Consider the following 23,172-nt stretch of genomic DNA (forward strand, 5'->3'; position numbering starts at 1 on the left):
AGTTTTGGAGGAATGAGCATTCCAATGTTTTGATATAGCTATTGAAAAGTTTGTCTATGTGCACATGTGGTAAGATTAAGAATAGTTTGTTATAAGCTGGATGTATAGGTTTTTGTAGAATGTGTTTTTTAAAATCTCTTGGTGTTGAATAGTAAATTAAATTAAATAATATTTACTACAATGTTGCTAGTGTGAGTTGCTTTTGTAAGTTAATTGCAGATATGTATGCATAAGTCATATTCTACCTGAAGGTCATGTTCTACCATCATGGCAGAAGTAAGTGCTGATGAGATTAAAAATCAGGTAGTTTTAGGGACCATGTGAGTGTGTGCATGTGAGATACTGTGTGTGTGTGTGTGTGTGTGTGTGTGTGTGTGTGTGTGTGTGTGTGTGTGTGTGTGTGTGTGTGTGTGTGTGTGTGTATGTGTGTGTGTGTGTGTGTGTGTGTGTGTGTGCATGTGCTTGCATATATATATATATGTATATATATATATATTTATATATATATATATATATATATATATATATATATACACACACACACACACACACACGTGACTGTGTCTGTGTGATTGGGTTGGGAGAGGGCTGAGTGTGTGTTTTTACATGTGTGTGTGTACATGCTTGTGTGGAAGGGGGTTGGGATGACTGTCATACTTCCACAAACCTGTAGGCTAATAAACAAATCCTGCAACAATGGGACAGGTTGAGCACTAGCCACCACTGAATAACTCTGAAGACATGGTTTGGGGTGGCCACTACCCACCAGGGAAATCACTAAAGACATAGGTAGTGGGGCCACTGGATAGGTAGAACTCTTTTCCACCATGCCTTTATGGCAATTAAAGAAGACATGTATAGTGTCCAGTGCACCTCTAAAAGGAACAGTGTGCTGAGCTGTTGCGCAGTGTCACTCTGCAGTGGGCAGTGCAATAACTGAATCCCTAAACAATGTCAGTATACTTCAAGAGGGACTTATACAAACAAATTATTGGTTCCAAAGCCATTGACTCAAACTCAGTGCTAAAAATACAATATTATCCCCTTCAGTAAAAATGATACCCCTGCAGACTAACGTATAAATAATAATAATGCCGTAACTAACAACTCAGTAGTGAGAGACTTGGGAATGCAAGCTGACTGTAGCCTAAACTTTGACTACAATGTGTCTACTGTAGTAAGGAAGGCATTCTACATCACGCAGCTCATTAGCAAAAGCATTGTCTCAATAGTGAAAGAGGACAAAACACCACTGTACTCGACCCCAATCATTGAGTGCAATACTCCCTTTGGTATGTACCTTACCATGCACCTGCAGCAACATGAGAGACCCACAGAAATTTCTACCCAAGAAAATTCAGGGTCTCCAGCACATGTCATACATTGACAGACTGAAGTCACTGTTACTGTACTCAGTAGCATACAGGCTACTTAGAGGAGACTTGTGCCTGGCCTACAGAGCAATCTTGGATTCAAACCTAATGGAAGAGCTGCACATCTGCAACTCAAATGGGACAAGGGCCACCCACTCCAGGGACCTTAACCTGGCCTGCAACATAAATAGGACCTGCTGGAGAGACAGCTATGTCTCTCAGAGGTTGCCAGTACTCTGGAATAGGCTATGAATTCACATCAAACAAGGACCCTCTATGACCCTGTTTGTGTAGCCTGGATGACTGGATGGGAAACCAAAAATTCCTGTTGGGATTTCACCCTTGACCCTCCTAAATATAGGCAGTTGTTGCTCAAATTTAAGCAAGATCATTTATATTGGGTTTCTCTAGTATTATATTGGGTACACACGGCTAGACTTATAAAGACCTTTGGGTCAGTAGCCCAGTAACCACCTGTGAACAGAATGATGAGCTGCTGCACAGACTCACTTTGCAGTAGTCAATACACCTATAAAAGGAACAGTATGCTTAGCTTTTGCAGAGTGTCACTCTGCAGTGGTCAGTGCATCACTGAAAGGAACAGTGTGTTGAGCTGTTGGCAGTGTCAGTCTGCAGTGGTCAGTGCTCCTCTAAAAGGAGCAGAGTCCTGAGCTGTTGCACAGTGTCACTCTGCAGTGGTCAATGTACCTCTGAAAGGAACTGTGTGCTGAGCTGCTGTGTGGTCTCACTCTGCAGTGGTCAGTGCACCTCTGAAAGTAGCAGTGTGCTAAGCTGCTGCTGCACAGTTTCACTCTGCAGTGGTCAGTACACCTCTAAAAGGAACAGTGGGTTGAGCTGCTGCACATGTCACTCTGCAGTGGTCAATGCTCCTTTGAAAGGAATAGTGTGCTGAGCTGCTGTAGGGTGCCACTCTGCAGTCATCAATGCACCTCTGTAATGAACAATCTGGTGAGCGTCTGCTGAGCAGTTTCACTACACATCGGTGAAAGGAACAGTGTGCTGAGCTGCTGGCAGTGTCTATCTGCAGCTGTCAGTGCACCTCTAAAAAACTGTGTGCTGAGCTGCTATGTGGTCTCACTCTGCAGTGGTCAGTACACCTCTAAAAGAATCACTACACTGAGCTGCTGCACAGTGTCACTTTGCAGTAGTCAGTGCACCTCTTAAAGGAACAGTGTGCTGAGCTGTTGCACAGTGTCATTCTGCAGTGGTCAGTGCACTACTGGCAGAAACAGTGTGCTGAGCTTCTCTGTAATGTAACTCCGGAGTGGTTAGGAAACAGCTAAAAGGAACAGTGTGCTGAGCTGTTGCACAATGTAATTCTTCAGTGGTCAGTGCACTTCTAAAAGTAGCAGTGTGTCATGCTGCTGCCCAATGTCACTGTCCAGTGGTCAATGTACCTCTAAAAGGATCAGTGTGCTGAGCTGCTGTGCAGTGTCACTCTGCAGTGATCAGTTTAACTATAAAAGGATCAGTGTGCTGAGCTGCTGCACAGTTTCACTCTGCAGTGGTCGGTGCATCTCTGAAAGGAGCTGTGTGCTGAGCTGCTGGTGGTGTCACTCTGCAGCAGCTAGTGCACCTCTAACAGGAACAGTGTTCTGACCCTTTGCACAATGTGACTCTGCAGTGGTCAGTGCACCTCTAAAATGAACAGTGCTGAGCTGTTGCACAATTAACAACAGACAAAGTTCTCCTCATTAAAGGTCCAGTTACTAAACCACAGAAATCCAAATAAATAAGCACCGGACCACCAGGCTGCTAGATAAAATGATAGCTTCTTTAATAAAATAACATAAACAGATAAGCGCTTTCAGGTAAAACCCTTCATCAGACAATTAACAAAGCATCAAGATCAGTATTTAAAAAAACAGCAACAACCAATAGAATCTGAATAATGAATTCTCTGCCTCTTCAGGGTGGGTTTGAGAGGTACAACACAATTCAAGCCAGGAGCCTTGTCAGCCCTTAGCACAATAATCCATTTGGCTTCACTATATTCAGTCAAATTTACAATGTCACCCTCCTCTAGTGTTCAACTTCACAACCTGCAACACCATAAAATTAAATATGTGTCCTTCATTACTTTTAATATGTTGGCATAAGGCATTATGAGCATCACCCAAACATATTGCTGAAAAATGCTTTAAAATCCTGTATTTAAACTGACAGTTGGTCTTTTGTACATAAAAACAGCAACATGACCTGCACTGAACTAAGTAAATAACATTCTCAGTCTGACAGTCAGTGTAATGAGTAAAAGAATACCTTACATTAGTACTGGGGTGTGTAAAGAAGTTTTGGCTCACAATGTAGTTTACAAGCCTTACAATGTCTGCATGGAAAAGTAGCCATACATTGATGGGAAATTGTCATAGAAGATTTCATTGTCATACCTTTGTCTCTACATAATAAATCCTTCAAGTTGTTATTACACCTAAAGCTAAAATAAGGATTCATCTGCAACATTTTTAAGCTTTTCTTCAGTTAAAAACATTTTCCAATTATTGCTTATGATCTGACACACACACCCTATATTATTACTATACTTAAAACCACACGTGGCACATCTGCTTGTGTGCCCCTACCCCTGGAGGCCTGTTGTCCCAATATAGCACCCTCTTGGTGGCCTCAACAGCCATCTGAATAGTCTTCTGGTTATAACCTCTATTAACAAATTTAGTAACCAACTGATCAGACTCCTTATTAAATTATTGTTCTTCTGTACATAATCTAGATGATCTATATGCCTGACCTTTTACCACATTTTTAAATAGATGCCTAGGGTGCATACTATCAAAAGCTAAATAATTATTCCTCCAGCAGTCCTTCCTGTACATGGAAGTCTGAATGGTACCATCGGACTCTCTCTCTTCAATCACACATTCAAATAATCAATCTAAAAATCCAAACAATAAATACTGAATCTTAGAAAAACTGTAGTAGATTCTAGACAGGCAATAAATGAAAGTAGTTCATCCCATGTGCTCCTCCACAAAATAAATAGATCATCCACAAATCTTACATAGTAACCCAGGTGTGTCTTCCATGCATGTTTATGTTTGAAAATCACCTCATTTTCACAGTATGCTAAAACCAGGTTAGCGTAGGAGTTCGCACAAGGTGTCCCCATTGCTATACCCTTCTTCTGTTGATAATGGCAACCTGAGTACAAAAAGATGTTATTCTGCAGGATAAGCTGAAGCAATATCATCTAATACTCCATTACATCTTAACATGGACTCTATTGCAACTAGGCCATATTCTTCAGCAATAACAGTGAATAAATTATTTATATCTAAAGTGACAAAAAGACAGTTGCCAATACTGGGCTCAGTCTGAGTATAAGCATGCAGGGAAGATAGAAAATGGGCAGTATCCTTCAAAATCCTGGGTACGGAGGCTGTCACTGACTTTAATTTTGATTCTACCCAGATAGAAGCATTCTCCGTCACCCATCCTCTACCCGACACTATGGGTCTAAAGGGTGGATTAGTGGGGTCCTTGTGTATCTTAGGTAGTGCCTTAAACACAGGTACCACATGATGATCTATTAACACAAATTTATACACATCCTCATCAATGAGACCATTCAGTTTGTGCATAGTTAACTCACATTTCACATTTCCTACCAAAATGGTAACTTCAAGGGGGAGAGTTCCCTATAGGTCAAGTGGTCATTTAGAATGTCCATGACCTTAACATGGTAAAATTGCTGATCCATCACCACAACTGCTCCCCCTTTATTGGTAGGGTTAATTATAATGCTATCATCCTGCATTAATGACTTCAAGGCATTTCTCTGTCTTGTTGTTTAATTAAGATAAACATGCCCCTCTTTAGATGTTAAATGCATCAAAATTTCTTCCTCACAAGTTCTTATAATAGTAGCAACTGTTGAATTACATGGTGGAATAAAAACACTAGGTTGTCTTAATGTGTTGTTACCAATTACATTCTCAGTGGCACCAAACATTTGCTTTAACAGCAATCCCCTACCAAATAAATGTAGGTCAGGCATAACCTCACTAAAGTTCGAACCCACACTGGGAACAAAAGTTAGACCCTTATTTAAAATCTGTAGTTGCTCCACACTTAGCCTGACATGAGATAAATTATAAACATTAGGTGTAGCATAAGTAATACAGCCACCAGTATTTCTTCCTGACAGCAACCGGGAGTTTCGGAAAAGATGAACCAATAAGAGATTTAACTCCCAGGCCCTGTGAACTTGTGGTATCAGTCAAAACTGCACTCAATGTGCCTATTTCACCCTGTAAAATAAAAGATGATGAAAACAATGTTTTTGGTCTAGCTCCTAGGCCCTTAGAATCAGTTGCAACAGCACCACTGGCATTAGAGGGACCTGCTCTGCAGAACTCAACAGTTCCAAGCTCCCATTGGACAAATTCTGTGTAGAAGGTGCGGCATCCTGGTCCCTCCTACATCCAGATGGCATGCCCTCCACTGCCATCACATCCCTCTGTTGATTGACAGATGAGGCGGGTTTGAATACAGAGTGTACACACTCAGCATGTGGAATGAGTTGTGAGTGTTTATCCCGAGACCAGGTAAAAATATTACCATGCAAAAAGTCCCTGTAATCCCTCATTAACTTTTTAGTTTTGGTCAGCTGTAACTTTAAGTCATATGCAGCAATGGCACAAAATAGATCATCAAGCTTAGCTGTACACTGTTCACCAGAAAACCGCATTTCCAGTTCACATTGTTTCATTTCAATAGACTCAATAAGGTCATTTTCTGATGGTGTAAAGAAATTGGTTATCAGCCGCATGTACATAAAACTAGCGTCAAAATTAATCTGTTGCCAACGTGCAAGCAGCTCCAGATAAACTTCACCATACATGGGCATACACAAAATCTGAAGCCCTCTTGGGACCACCTTATGGTGGAGACAAGCCTCAAGGTGAAGTCTCTGCCATTGTAGGCATTTTAATTTGTATAAATCATTCCCCAAGGCTGTCACCAATTCAGAGAACCTAAGGTCCTCACTTTCACTTTGCAGTAGTTAGTGCACCTCTGAAAGGAACTGTGCTGAGCTGTTGAAAGGAACTGTGCTGATATGTTGCACAGTGTTATTTCCAGTGGTCAGTGTACTGCTAAGAGAAACACTGTGCTGAGCTGCTATGCACTGTCACTCTGGAGTGGTTAGTAAACAGCTAAAAGAAACAGTGTGCTGAGCTGTTGCACAGTGTAACTCTGCAGTGATCAGTGCACTTCTAAAAGTCACAGTAAGTTGTGCTGCTGCCCAGTGTCACTGTCCAGTGGTCAGTGCCCCTCTAAAAGGGTCAGTGTGCTGAGCTAATGTGCAGTGTCACTCTGCAGTGGTCAGAGTAATTCTAAAAGTATCATTGTGTTGAGATGCTGTGCATTGTCAGTCTGCAGCCTTCTGTGCACCTCTTAATGAATCAGTGTACTGAGCTGCTGTGCATTGTCAGTCTGCAGTGGTCAGTGCACATCTAAAGAAACAGTGTGCTGAATTTCTTAGCAGTGTTGCTCTCCAGTGGTCAGTGCAACCCTAAAAGGAAAAGTGTTCTGAGCTGTTGCAGTGGTCAATGCACCTATAAAAGGAGAAATGTGTTGTTCTGCTGCCCAGTGTCACTCTGCAGTGGTCAGTGCACCTCTGAAAGGATCAGTGTGTTGAGATGCTGCACATGTTCATGCTGCAGTGGTCGGTGCACCTCTGAAAGGAACTGTGTGCATAGCTGCTGGAAGTCTCACTCTGCAGTGGTTAGTGCATCTCTAACAGGACCAGTGTGCTGACAATTTGCACAGTGTAACTCTGCAGTGGTCAATTCACCTCTTAAATGAACAGAGTGCTGAACTGTTTCACATTGTTACTCTGTAGTGGTCAATGCACCTCTGAAATGAACTTTGTGCTGAGCTGCTGTGTGGTCTCACTCTGCAGTGCTCAGCATACCTCTGGAAGTAACAGTATGCTGACCTGATGCTGCTGCACAGTTTCACTCTGCAGTGGTCAGTGCACCTCTAAAAGGAACAGTGTGCTGAGTTGCTGCACATGTCACTCTGCAGAGGTCAATGTACCTCTAAAAGGGACAGTGTGCTGAGCTGTTGCACAATGTCACTGTGCTGTGGACAGTGCACCTGTAAAAGGGACAGTGCAATGCGCTGCTGCCCAGTGTCACTCTGCAGTTGGCAGTGCACCTTTGAAAGGAACAGTGTGCTGAGCTGCTGCAGGGTGCTACTCTGCAGTGGTCAGTGCACTTCTGAAAAGAGCAATCTGCTGAGTTGCTACTGAGCAGTTTCACTCTACAGTGGTCAATGCACCTGTAAAAGGAATAGTGTGCTAAACTGTTGCACATTGTCACTCTGCAGTTGTCAATGTACCTCTAAAAGAAACTGTGTGCTGAGCTGTTATGTGGTCTCACTCTGCAGTGGTCAGTGCACCTCTAGAAGAATCACTGTATTGAGCTGCTGCACAGTGTCACTTTGCAGTAGTTAGTGCACTTATAAAGGAGCAGTGTGCTGAGCTGGTGCTGTACAGTTTCTCTCTGCAGTGGTCAGTGCACTTCTGAATATATAAGGATGCTGAGCTGCTTTGCAGTGACACTCTGCCATTCTCAGTGCACCTCTAAAAGGATCAGTGTGTTGAGCTGCAAGTTTCACTCTGCAGTGGATATTGCACCTCTGAAAGGAACTGTGTGCTGTGCTGCTGGCATTGTCACTCTGCAGTGGTTAGTGCACCTCTAACAGGAACAGTGTGCTGACCATTTGCACAGTGTCACTCTGCAGTGGTCAATGCACCTCTAAAATGAACAGAGCACTGAGCTGTTGCACATTGTCACTCTTTAGTGATCAATGCACCTCTGAAAGGAACTGTGTGCCGAGCTGCTGTGTGGTCTCACTCTGCAGTGCTCAGCACACCTCTGAAAGTAACAGTATGCTCACCTGCTGCTGCTGCACTGTTTCACTCTGCAGTGATCAGTGCACCTCTAAAAGGAACAATGCGTTATGCTGCTGCTGCCCAGTGTCAGTCTGCAGTGGTCAATGCACCTCTAAAAGGAACAGTATTCTGAGCTGTTGCACTATGTAACTCTGCAGTGATCAATGCACCTCTAAAAGGAACAATGCGTTATGCTGCTGCTGCCCAGTGTCAGTCTGCAGTGGTCAATGCACCTCTGAAAGGAGCAGTGTGTTGAGCTGCTGTACAGTTTCACTCCGCAGTGGTCAGTGCACCTTTGAAAGGAACTGTGTGCTGAGCTGCTGTGTGGTCTCATTCTGTAGTGGTCACTGCACATCTGAAAGGAACAGTAGGCTGAGCTGCTGCACAGTGTCACTCTTCAGTCCTCGTCCTCAGTGCACCTCTGAAAGGAACAGTTTGCTGAGCTGTTGCACTGCTGTGGTCAGTGCATCTCCAAAAGGAACAGTGTTTTGAACTTCTACCCAGTGTCACTCTGCAGTAGTGAGTGCACCTCTGAAAGGAACAGTGGCTGATCTGCTGAACAGTTTCATTCTGTAGTGGTCACTGGACCTCTAAAAGGGACAGTGTACTGAGCTGTTGCACAGTGTCACTCTGTAGTTGCAGCGCACCTCTAAAAGAAACAGTGTGCTGAATTGCTGCACACTGTCACTCTGCAGTGGTCATTGCACTTCTAAAGGAACAGCATGCTGAGCTCCTGCTCAGTGTCACTTTGTAGTGGTCAGTGCACCTCTAGAAGGATTAGTGTGCTGAGCTGAAGTGCAGTGTAACTTTGCAGTGGTCAGTGCATCTGTAAAAGGATCAGTGTTATGAGCTGCTGTGCAGTGTCACTCTGCAGTGGTCAGTGCATCTCTAAAAGTCACTCTGCAGTGGTCAGTGCATCTCTAAAAGGATCAGCATGCTGAAGTGCTGCACAGTGTGACTCTGCAGTGGTCAGTGCATCTCTAAAAGGATCAGTATGCTGAGCTTCTGTAAAGTGTCAGTCTGCAGTGGCCAGTGCACCTCTAAAAGCATTAGTGTGCTGAGCTGCTGTGCAGTGTCAAACTGCAGTGGTCAGTGCACCTCTACAAGGAACAGTGTGCTGCCGAGCTGCTGCATATTACACTGGTCATTTCACAGTGCAATAAACTGACTATTCACTGATAGATATGAGATTTTGCATCTGAATCAGCCATCTGTTAGTGCTAACAATGAGATGCCTTCTGTACTTCAGCTGGTTTGCAGTATGGAGTATACAGCTTTGAATGTTATATTTGTTTAAGAATCCTGTTTTATGAGTACTTCATGCATATCAATAGTCCATCAGTGATTTTCTCATTTATTACCAGACCTACTGAGCATAAAACTTAGGGCACTATCTCATGGAGTAACACACTAAAAACACCCTTCGGAATTGCATTTGTAGATTTTAGTTTAATTCTGACTTTTTAACTTATTTTTTCCTAAAATTTTAAAGTCGGGATGCATGAAAGTACTGTTATATTTATCTATTAAGGCATTTCTTTCAAAGGGGTCATTAATTGTGTTGTTTTCACTAATGTGACTCAATAATACTCTTTTAATAAGAGCTAAGCAGAAAGTTTTCCATTGTTGTTCTTCGGTAAGATATTTGCATTTATTGCATTTTTATATAAGGCTAGCTGCATTTCCTTATGTGTTGATGACCTGTGTATTACATGCATTGTGTATACACACTGACCAGTACACACTGTGACCCTCTCATGGCCTGAACTAGGCCTTATAGCTTATCACTTCACTGTAAAGTTAGCATTATGTCTGTAACTTAAACATGTTAAGTATCTGGCGAACATGGTCTGTCATCCCTTTTTTTTTAGAGATATTCACAACAAAAATGATATGAAAACTGCTGTCCCCTGTGTAGTGGGTGCTGTGGGTGTTGTGACTGCTGTCGGTGCTGTGTACTGAACTCAGTCCTCTGAAGAATTCGGAATAGTGCTATTCTATGCCATGACCCTGATGTGTAGGTACAATGGCAGTATGGTATGAATGAAGGACATGTTACTGCCCTTGCTCATCTTAGAACCTAGGTCTTTCTAAGTCTTATTTAGGTACTATTGCCATGTCTTGAAGAAACCACTACTGCCATGTTTATCTATGCTCCCTGAACCCTGTTTTGCCTGTCCTCAGAACCTGTGGAGACTGTGCAATTACATCAATGTCATCATCATCATTTTTTATTTTATTTAATTTACATTTGTTGACTGGGCTAGTCCAGCTGGATACATGTCCTTTTTCAGTAGAGGCCCGGGGAGATAAGCTTCAAGACATGGTCAAAATACAATAATACAAGTTCAAGCAACACAGAAAAAAATATCAAATATTCTAATAAAAATAGCAACTTTCGTAAAAAAAATTAAAAATCAACAATGGTATCAAGTAATTTACGGTACAGAGGTTGTAACAGGATATAGTATTGAGGACAAAAGTCATAAAACAGTGAAAATTTCAGGTATGGAGACATAATGCAGGTTAAGTCAGAAGTAAACAAAGGAAGTTAGATGGGTAGTAATGAAGCAAAGGAGTTACTTAAGAAGAGAATGTATAAAGAGGATGTAAAAAATAAAAAAGGGTAGATAAGAAAAATATGATAAGATGGAAAAAGTAGCAGAGGATAGTAAGCACTGGATAGGTTAGTCAAATTAGAAGAGGTAGATGACTAGTCTGGTTTTGAACAGGGGTATAGCCATTGAGTTTTGAGGAGAAGTTTAAGTCTATTTTTAAAGAGAGATAATGAGCTGAGTGAGGAGAGGTCACAAGAGAGAAGATTCCAGGATTTACCTACAGAATTAGAGAAAAGGGAATCCCCAGCTCTGTTGTTAGGTTTAGTGGTGTGGACTAGTAGTTTGTGAGATGAGCGTAAGGGCTTCAGATTTGTATAGGGGGTGATTAGGGTAGATAAACTTGGTGTATTAGAAGGTTTATAAAGAATGTTGTGGGCAAGGGTGAGTTAGTGAAATTTAATCAGGTGTTGGAGTTCTAACCATCCTAGCTGTTTTAAGTTTATGCAATGATGGGTTCGGAATAGGCTGCCTGTAGCAAGTCGTGCAATGTTATTATAGGCCATTTCCAATTTGTTGAGGTTATTCTTGGAGAGATTAGTAAAAATGGGAGAGGCATAAAGGAGTGTAGAGATCAAATGTGTGTGGGCAATAGTAGTTTTAGCAGTGGGGGAAAGGAAGGGTTTTATCCTATAGAGGGTACCAATTTTTTTATTAACAGTCTTTATAGTATTATTGATGTGGATGTCAAAGCTCAGATTATTGTTGATGGTGACACCGAGTAGTTTGGTGGTAGAGTCAGGAGATATAATAGTATCATTGGTAGATGTTACTGAGAATTGAAGAGGAGAGGACTTGTGAGTAGGAGTGAAGAGAAGGAGTTTGGTTTCTTTAGGGTTCAAGAGAAGGCAATGCTGAGTGAACCATTGTTCAACCATGTTGAATACTTTTTGGGTGAGAGCGTGAAGGTCATGGGATGATGTAGCTGAACATAATAGTGCTGAGTCATCAGCATATTGTATGCAAGTGGCGTGTGGGATAGCTAGATGAAGGTCATTAATAAATATAGAGAAGAGAAGAGGTCCAAGTATGGACCCCTGAGGGACTCCTAAGGTAACAGGTAGAAGGGTGGATAAAGTATTTTGCCAAAGTACTGCTTGCTGTCAGTTGTCAAGGTAGGATTGGAACCATTTTATGGAAAGTGGGTCTAATGACAGAGATTTAATTATGTTTAAGAGAATTTGGTGGCTTGCCTGTCGAATGCTTTGGACAGGTCGATGAATAGAGCAGAAGAAAGCTTATTCAGGTTTCGGTTCCTGTTAATATAGTCAGTGAAATACAAGAGGGCAGTGGTAGTGCTGTGCGAGGGTCTGAAACCATGTTGACAGTTGGAAAGTAAGTTATTTTCAATTAGATGGTGGAGTAGTTGCTTATGGATACACTTCTCCATAATTTTAGCTAGTGGAGAAAGTAGGGCAATGGGGCAATAGTTTGATATTTCTGTGGAATGTCCTTCTTTACGTAGAGGGATTATATGGGAGACTTTCCATAAGGTGGGGATGTAACCTTCAGTAATTGATCTATTGATCAGTATGGAAATAGGATAGGCTATAGCCTTGGATGATAGCTGTAGATATTCAGAAGGCAGTAGGTCTGCAGAAGGAGAGCATGGTTTCAGTTTATTCAAAAGGGTTTGAATAAATGAGGTTGTAACAGGTTTGAAATGAAAAGGGGGTGAGGTTGAAGAGTATGAGGGTATTGTGAAGGTATTAGGTGATAGTTGACTGGCTAGTAATTGGATAGTATCTGTAAAAAAGGTATTGAAGGTATTAGCTGTATATATTAGATTATTCAGGTCTGTATTTTGAGGGTTTGGTGTAGTAGATTGACCTGGGTGGAGTAATTGCTTGATGCTGGCCCAGAATTTCTGTGGGTTGTTGTGATTAGGTTGTTGATATTGTAAGTAGTAGTTTTGTTTATCAGAGAGTATGGCCTTTTTAGTGTAATTTCTTAGCTGTCTAAATTTTAGTTGGTCAGTGGTGTTCTTTGTCATTCTCCATTTGGCCCAGTATTTATTTCTGATGTGAATTTTGTGTTTGGTTTCACTGGAAAGCCATGCGGCAGGCTTGGCCTTAATTCTTATAGATCTGTTTGGAGCATGGTGATTAAGAATGGCAAGGAAGGTAGAAATAAAGAAAATTAAGGGCTTCATCTAAAGGAAGATGTTTTAAGGGAACCCAGTTGCAAGCTCTAAGTTCAATTTGGAGTAGATCAGGGTTAAATTTCTTTTTGGATCTAATATGTCTGGTAGAGGTTGGGATAGGGGTGTTGGTTTTATGTCTGATGATATAGGTGAGTGAGTGGTCACTGATGTCATCAGGGAGGGTTCCAGAATCATAGTAGTGAGTATGATTGTTAGTGAGAATCCAATCTAGTGTGTTTGCTTTCTTGTTAGATTTATTTATTCTGGTGGGGAAGGTAATGGACTGGGAGAAACCATATAGGTTTATGTGAGTGGTAGGGAGACTACTACAATAGGTATTCCAGTCTAAATTCCTATCACCTAGGATAATGGTTTCTTGAGGCAGGTGTTGAGGTAGCCAGCACAGGATATTTTCCAAGGTGGCTATGCTATTTCCAGGGGGAAGATACCTACAGCTAATATAGATTGATTTAGCATTGTTAAGTTCAAGTTTAGCAATGAGAATCTCTGTTTTGGAGTCCAGAAGCATAATACAGTTGTAAGTGGTTAATTGAAAGCCTGATTTAAATAGAATAGCCATACCACCACATTTCTTAGCTACTCTGTCAAGGCTTAGGATATTATATCTAGGTGGGATAATTTCATTATCTTTGATGACAGGTTTTAGCCATGTTTCAGTTAGGCAGATAATGTCAAAGGTGTACACTTCTAGGAGAGCATGGAGTTGACTTACTTTGTTGTTAATGCTATGTATGTTAAGCTGAGCTAGTAGGAGTGAGTTAGAAGGTCTTGCAAGGGGAGAATTGATAGATTGATGAAGGTAATGAAGAGTGACAGGGGTTGCAGTTGGACCTGGGTTAGAATAAATATCACCATCATTTACTGTGAGAAGTTGTAGTAGATAGCCTGGTATAGGGAGTTTGCTGTAGAGAAATAACAGTCTTTTGAAATAGTGTGTATTATATTTAATGTGTAGTGTTCTATGATACTTTGATAGTAGGTAGCTAGGTGAGTATGTTATGTTTGCATGGTTATATAGGTGTGGTAAGGATTGGGAGTTGGTTTGTTGTTTGGGGTAGTTAGTTTGTGGATATAATGGGTGCTCATATGAGGAGAGATAATATGTAAAGGTTAGTAGTGGTAGTAGTAAAAGAATGAAGCAGAGTCAAATTTGAAAAGGGATAGTTGAATAGGCCATTTGGAAAGATGAGTTATATGTTGTGACTAGGTGGGGATGGAAGTGAAAAGGGTGGGAGTGTGTAAAGATAGGAGGGAGTGGTGAGTAAAGAGGGGAGTGGTTGGAGATGGGAAATTAAAGAGAAATTGGCCAATGGGAAATGTGAACTGGGTAGTGGGAAGAGGTGTGGTTAGAAAGTATAAAGAATAAAACCCCTGGGGGTGGGTGGGAATTGGGGGTAGGGAGAGGAGTGGAGTGAGCCCGCAGGGCGAACGGAGCTGGTAGAGACAAGAGAGGGCGGAATGTTGAGAAAAACAATCAGTAAAAGAGCATATGCTGTAAGGCTGAGTAGTATAAGAGGTGTGTAAAGAGACTAGGGTAGAAGTGGGATGAGTATAAGTTGGGGTTTAGTCAGTAAAATACAATAATAGCAGGATGAAGTGGAGTGTACTAGAGTAGTCACATAGATGAAGTGGAGAATATTTAACCATGAAGCTTGGGCCAGAGGATAAAAAAAAGATAAATTGCTGAGGTAGCAGGCAAACTGAGAGGGGAGAAAAGCTGGGAGAGGGTGCCACCTAGAGGTAGAACGCTAAACTACAATGAAGATTCTGAGAGGACAGGCCAGGGATAAAAACTAAGGGAATAGAAGTATGGTACAAAGTTTGTACGGAGAATAGGTACACAGTCTATATGGGAAAGGCTGCTGGCTATCCTGGCTTAAAGCGACCTATTAGCCACCATCAGTTAGTTGTAGCAACACTAGACTGTTCTGGCAGGTTTAGGATACAAACATACTTTTGCTTCCTTTCTTATACTTTGGGGAGCAGGATGTTAGTTGCTATGCTGTAACACCAGCTTGGAGTGGGTCCTTAGCCATCATTGTACTTCATAAAGAAAAACAAAGATAAACTATACTCTGTATAGACCATGGTAGGGCTAGCCACCCAGCAATGTAAACCTTGGCTGTAGATGATTGTCACTATTGAAGTGACACCCTGACCCCATGTGCATAAATGGGAAAAAGGAGTGAATGGATAAACTGTATCAAGTAAGCCATTATTCCTTACACTGTCACTAGTACCATGCCTATAATTACTTCTTAACTTAAAGCACATAAGAGTAGGTACATTATATAGCAGACGTCATACTATCAATACATTTCTAGGTATAAAAACAACAAACAGGAAGCTTCAGGAATGTGTTAATTAAGGGATCTCAATTCAGCTAGCTTGCTGTAGCTCAGTAACTTCAGTTTACATGACTAACTGTATATGAATAGTCCCTTTAACACCTCCGTGACAGAATATTAGTGCAGGAAGAAGAAAAGACAAACTTCACAACATGAAAAAGAATACACTAATACATATAATAAAAGTTATTTCATTCCCAAGCATTATTCATGCTTTGAGGTTGTAGAATGCTGAATTTAAAGATAAATTATGCTTTTCTTATTTCAAAAAACATGTGTAACATCCATAGCAAGGTAAGTATGTGGCATCCTAAATAAAATAAACAACTTTAATATACTGTCATCACTACTGTGATTTAAATGGAAATGATTGGCAATACGATTCACAGGTGAACAGTTTCTAATGCCACACAAGGACAGGTGCAGTGATGCAGCGGTTAATGTTGTTGCCTCATAGCAAGAAGCTCTCCAGTTCAGTTCTCAGCCGCGATGCCTTCTGTGTGGAGTCTGCATATCCTCCCTGCATTTGCTTTGGTTTCCCGGGTACTCTGGTTTCCACCCACATTCCAAAGACGTGTGTGGAACATTTTTCCCCAGGCCTCTGCTGAAAATAGGCTCTATCCTAGTCGGACTTTCCCAGTCAACAAATGTTAAACAAAAATAAATAAATCATCCAAATTTACCTCAATTCCTATGACATGCATATTACAAGGACAGTGCAGTGCATACATTACCTTTGATGCACTCTGTTAAATTAAACTCTAAAATGAGCCTGTGAATCAAATTTATGAATACTGCTACAGTTTGATGTCTTTGCAGTAATGGCATAGATTTGGAAACAGTTTTTCAGTTTTAAGGTGAGGTTTATTTACAATAAGCATAAATGGGGAATAACAGAAAGGAAACACATTCATTAGTGCATAGTTAGATTCATTTTCCAAAGTTACATTTAATGTGGTATCATTTCAGTAGATACATTCTCAGTATTCTGGAATAGAGATTTTTTTAAATCTGCCATGTAAACAAATATTACATACAGATAATATCCTTTTCCTTCAAGGCTTTCTGCAATGCAACAAGGTTAAGTACATTAGGTTATCTTGCACAGATGAGTTCCTATCCCTTATGTAAGTATTTCTGACATTTTCCAAACTGCTTTCATCCTTCACATATTGTTTCCTGTATACTTTTTGTCATAGCATTCTCTTGACTCAGAGGATAGGTAGTAGTCATAATATGCCTCAAGAGGCACCTGCTTCCTATTAGTTGTCATGAAGATCATCTCTCTCTGGTTTTCCTGCCTGCTTGCTCTGTATTTCTTAGGAACTATGTATTTTTTTCCATGACAAACCGTCGGCTAAAGGCAACCCTAATTGGTATACAAACAGCCAGTACAACATTGGCACAAGCTTTGTGCCAATCAGAGGCCTGGTTTCCCATATCAGAGCTGTTTGTGACATTTGCACTTAGCCAACAATTTATTGATAGTGCGACTTTTTGCTATATAATTTACTTGTGTGTTTTAGCCTAAAAATGCCATATGGTTTAGGTACCAATTGCAGTGTAAGAAATAAATCCCACCCTATTATTCTCTTCATCAATCCTAATGAATAATCCCAAATTCCATGTTTAAACACCTGCACAAACCTATAACAAAATAGTCAGATTTGCAGTAAATTTTCCTAAAAGAACTTGCCCTTGCACAGCCCTGCAAAAAGTTCAGCTGTTGAGAGTTTTACAACCTTCTAATCTTTAACCAGCTAAAGACAACCCACGGTATACCTTTCAAAAAAAAAAAAAAAAGTGGTCAGCAATATCCCATCTTGTACAGAGCTACTACCTATTTGTTCAAAACTTATGATCAAAAACACACAACCTTCTTCAAGTTTGCAAATCCTTTAGTCACTTTGCTGATTCCATTTGCTTAGTCCATGTATTCAAAATCTAGAACTCTATTTCTTTAGACAGACCTTAGAAATGAAAATAATTGCTCTCAGTTCCAGCACACATTAAATATTTTGAGCCTTACAATGGTTGTACCTCTATTTCTAACCTCTTAATATACCTTTCAAGCCAATAGTTTCCATAATCGCCCCCCTTAAATGCATATTATTTAGCTAATCCTGTTTCACCATCCAGACCTTTCATATTTATATATACCTATTCATTTCCATACCTAAATTCCATTCTTATTTCTCCCTTCTAGTGACTTTCCCCCTGGTTTCTATACCTTCTCCCCCTCTTCCATCTTAATCTTCATTTTGGTAATGGGCAAATTGTACCTCACTAACTTATTGAAGAATGAACATTCTGCAAAGGCGTATTATTGTACAGATATCCAGTAAAAACACAAGTCCAGAACCTTGCAGTAGCATATTAAGCTGCTTTGAAGTTCATTTGAAAAAAGCAAATGGCTAACATTTATTATGCTAACTGCTGTTTAGTGAGCATAAAATAAAAGTAAAAAAGTATTTAAAACACAAAAAGTCAAAAAGCAAAAGTAGCTATAGGAGCAGTTAAGGACTAGCCATTTTACTTTTTCTTCACTAAATGCAGTTTTAAAAGCAGTGTTTTTCAATGTTAAAGAAAGAAAACAGTCTATATGCTGAGAGGGAGGATGTGACTGAACAAGAGAGAAAGTATGCGTGTGTGTGCATGTGCGTGTGTGTGCATCCATGCATATATGTGCCAGAGAGAGAGTGTGTGAGGGAGAGTGTGAGTGCATATTTTATCAACTTATTTGCACAAGAATTCAGTGCAAAAGTAGATGAAAATACTTTTCATCAACATGCTCTATCTGAACAATAAGAAGTATAAACAAATGAATATCTGGCTTTATTAAATGACTGTAATCTGCCGTGGTTTACTAGAAAACAGACAAAGCAAGAATAGGAGGCAAAATCAGGGACAGCTGAGTAGCATAGTGGGGGTTGAAAGTCTTGCACTATTTTAATGTTTTTTTTATCATTCATTTGATCACAATGAGACAACTGAGGTTGATTCACTCAAGAAAAGTGACTGTAATCACTAAGCACATTGGTGCGTATCTGCATGCGTCTCTGTGTATATATTTGTGTGTTGGGGGTATGGATGTTGATCTGCATATTTGCATTATTAACATAACTTTTATTTTGAACATAAAATACTTTCTACAACAATTACATATATTTCATCAACTTGAAGCATTAGGCAAAAGAAATATTTTGCACCAAATATATGTAAAAAAAATGTCCATACTAATTTAAAAAAACAAACTAATATGAAACAATTTACCAGATTGCCCATTATCTAAGTGCAATAATGCCGTCCAGGGTGGGTGGTATAGTGGAAGTAATGGTCCTTCCAAGAGGTGTAGAGGCCATCTGCCTGCAGGGTTGGGCCTCAGAACACCTCTGGGTGGTCTGTTATCTCCTCAGTATCATCCTACCCTGTCAGGCATTATTGCTTTCTTAATCATGTTTTCAGCATTTTACTATACACGTGTCCAGATATTTGTTTGCATCTATTATATTGGTAGTACATGTTTAAATATTGGACATACTGTTATTTTTTTTTCTCTGTGTGTTAATTGCTCTAAGTAACATTTTTGTATGCACACTGTTAAGCTTTCTCCTCGGTCCTTGACTCAAAATAGGCTTTTTGCTAAGTCAGACCATCCCAGCAAGCAAATGGAAATACATGTATTTATTTACTTACTCACGTAATTATTTTTTTTTTTGCGGGGAGGACGGTATTATTTTCTCTTGTAAACTGAGAAAGCTTCATTTGGTGTTGTATCATCATCATCATCATCATCCTCAATCGCTCTAGTAGGTTGCTGCTGTCATTTGTGGAAATAAAAGTAATGCATATTGGATTCTACTGACCTACATGTCCATTTGTGCTATATTCTCTTGTTCCATGTTTAGTTTTTCCTCCTCAAGGTGTATCCCTTTCACTGCTGGATGCATTTTTCAGCTTGCATTGAGTAATATTCCTGTGTTTGCCATATTTAACTCATCAAAGAGATATCTCTGTAGACTCAGCGCCTAGGTAAATACCCAATGTAATTCAATCATCTGTATACTTCATGCTTGCACCAAGGGTACTTGACGTGGGCATTTATGATTATGTCATTTGCATTGCATATCAACTAGAATGTGAAGGAGTATAAACTCTTTGTGTTAACATAGTAACCTCTGAGACTTATATGGGGCATTTATTGTGACAAAAGTGCAATCCATTAACACTGTTGGTGCATTTGTTACCCTACAGAATGCCTGGATGATTGTACCTCATTCCTGGGATTGCTGACAAATTGTTATGTGCTGAGTACTGCAGTGAGTGTCTTAGAAATGGATAAACAGAACAAAACTTCAGCACCCTGTCACAAATGTTTTATATACCTCCTCTGCCAAACCTGTTCTTTTAACAAAGCTTGGTGTGGTGGGGAATCTATTTAATCCTGAGGACTAAGCACCAGCACTCACCCCAGTATTCCTGCCCCTCTCAGCCAGTGCTGTGATATTGAATGCTATGTCATCCATCTCACCAGCACTTAGGCCTGCACACTCCTGACTGGACTGTTTTTCCACCATTAATAATATGTATTTATAATACCTGAGATATGAACACAGGCTTGTGATATACTGTTTTCTCTACCACCACAGCACACTGCACCAGCATGGCCCATTTTCTATGGCAGGACCCCTCTGAGTATAACTCTTACATCATCTTCCACCAAACCATGAAATGGACAATGCATACCATTTGTGCCAGTTCACCATAATGCTTTGCAAGTTTACACTTTGCACAACTTTTCATGGCTTCTTATAACTCATACTCCATGTCTGTAATCACATAGATTTTTAGTACTGAGTAAATGTTTTAGTGAAGATGAAGGCATGCACTAGATATGATGTGTATGTTTTCAGACAGACCTGTGTTTGTCTCATGTATACATTGTTGAGTTTATATGATGATTTAATCTTTCATGTTTATTAATTATTTTGTGCTTATTTCATAGTATAGAAACTATTGTAATACTAAGTGAATCCATGAAAATTATGTAAAAAATGCTTGAAACCACTACAACCGTGCAAGGGGAGTGCCACTGATTCAGAAGTCAAAAAAGGTGATGGAGAACTTCATAAATCAGTGGGTAGAACTGGAGAAAACAGGCAGATGAATTAAGGTTTTTCCCTCTTGCCATTACATGAGTGAAGAGGAAGAAACTTATACAAGCTGCATAAGAGAGTAACAGAGAGTTGGACATTGATATCCAGCTAATGACAAACTGCTTAGCCATGCATAAGTTCCTAAGTTCTGGATACATCTCTGTTTTGGGCACCAGATCTACAGGGTTTAAAGACTCCTTTATGTATCTACTACACCTCTTAAGATGTGCCGTTAAGTGTAATCTCTACTTAAATTCAGACATATTATCAGACTTCCTAATATTGAGTGGAAGAGTTTTCCAAATCTAGGAACAGTTTTGGCTACAGACCTGTCTTACAAACAGAATTAATGAAGGAATAAAATTGAAGATGGAGCATCTAGTAAGTCAAAGAAATGTCTGCCGGTTGAATTGGTATTAGTTTTATATGCCAAACAAAACTTGCCTCTAATAAAAGTGTAAGCTAAACTGTACAAATCTGGCTTATCAAACCCTCAAGGTATAAATATTCCATAACACAAGTAATGTATTTAGTGAATTCCTTCTTAACAAACTCAAGCATTGCTGTTTCATGACATACGTAAATACAAAATGGTACGTTGTATACGAGTAATGTGTAAATTTAGGCCCCATATAGCTCAAGTAATGTTAGCACTTCCCTTGTTGCCATTGTCCTAAATAACAGACCTAACTTGTGTGTCACTTTATCACAAGTGAGACAGATAGAGTTTGCTGTTTATTTTTATTTAAACTTTGTTTTTATATTACTAACTCACCAACATGTTTTGAAAAGTCAAACATACAGGTCTGTTGATATTCATACGTTCAAAACACATTGTATTACATTTGCTTACATTAAATTTCAACTACAGATATTTATAGGGTTTAAATAAATATTAACACTGTTAAAATCAGCATTTGAAGTTATCAGAGTACGTAGGTTGAAATCGTCAGTGTATTTTTGAAACACATCCCTTTTCAAATTTGGAAATGATGAAAAAGCATAATTAAAAAGCATTGTACCAAGAATGGAATCCTAGGAAACACCAGATGTAATACTTATTTGTGATTATGTTTTTCTCAAAACAGTCACATATTGTTTTCTGTCTGTTAACATGTTTTTAGCTGTTAATGAGATAAGGATTAACTTTATAATAATTTATAATCTTTCGAACTACGTATAATTTCCTTATAAGGCAGAGTATAAAAAGCCAAAGCTAGTGCTAAGTAAATTGTTAACACAGAGATGGTGCAGTCTGGTACCATTCTGACCATTTCTATTGCTAATCCGTTAGTTTACATTGGCTATTTAAAAAGCCATGGTGTGTAACATCAAACAAATGATTGAGACCCACTGGGGGTTTTCATTGTCAAAGTGAGATGTGTGTAACATCCTACACCAAACTCCTTCAATCACAGCTACATAGTCTTTTATAGAACCATATCTCTATAAGACAGCCAACTAAAAGGTACAGGAAAAGTGTGTGGGGTGCAGCTGACTATATAATGACATTGTGTGAGGTGCAGCTGACTATATAATGACATTGTGTGGGGTGCAGCTGACTATATAGTGACATGTAAGTAAAGGCATGCAGTCTAATGAACGCATAGTGTCATACAAATGAGGATACTGGAAAGCAGGTTGTGATTCATAGTCAGGCACAAAGTAGTCAGGAGGCTGCATCTCAGTATAAAGGTAAAACATATGCCAAAAATGTCAGTACTGCAAAAACACCATTGCTAGCAGGATTTACTGAATCCATTCAGCAGTCTCCCAGGTGTGTGATGTGGTCATATATGCCAGCAAAAGCACCAGTAGGAACTTCTGGATGTCTTTTTTGTGGATAATGACATCATACAGGCATTGGTTGACCTGAACAGCCCACATACTAACCGGAGGGATGGGTGGACTTCCTATAAACTTCCTATATCCATGGATAGCAGTATGCAAAGCAGTTACTATATCAGCTACAGGAATCTCACAGAGACAACAGGGCATCAGCTTGTGAAATACTAGAGATGGTCTTCAGTAAATTGCTCTACCATGTGGATGAGTACATCTGCTTCAACACAGCAAGGGAATGAAATGCTGTCATGTGAGACTTTTATGATACTGACCACCTCCATAAAGTACTAGGACTATAGTTCACACCCATATGGCAGTAAGAGCCCAATGTGGTGTCCATTAATAGGTAGTGCCACCATTCCGTCAGTTGTCGGGTAATGTGTAGCAGGAGGTGGCTAATAACCCTTGAATCATGGGATTATAAGATCATAGCAAGTTACTAGCCTACTGCCCTGAGGCCCTTACAAGCCTAGCCAATAATTTAGCCCATGTTCCAACAAGTCAGCACCCAATGCCCCTGTCCAGCAGGGACACAAGTGGAATCCCAGGGGTGTATTTTCTGTTCCCCATCCAGTTATCCAGGTTGTGCTTAAAAAAAAGGGTTAATGAAGTACTCTGCTTGATGAGGAGAGGAACTCTATTCCACAGAAGATAGAGTATTTGGGACACAAATCTGTCCTGTCAACAAGTCCTATTGATGTCACAGACAAGGTTGAAGTCACATATGTGGG

Source organism: Protopterus annectens, chromosome 15.part0, assembly GCF_019279795.1.
Source record: "Protopterus annectens isolate FY-2018-M chromosome 15.part0, PAN1.0, whole genome shotgun sequence".
NCBI classification, from domain to species: Eukaryota; Metazoa; Chordata; order Ceratodontiformes; family Protopteridae; genus Protopterus; species Protopterus annectens.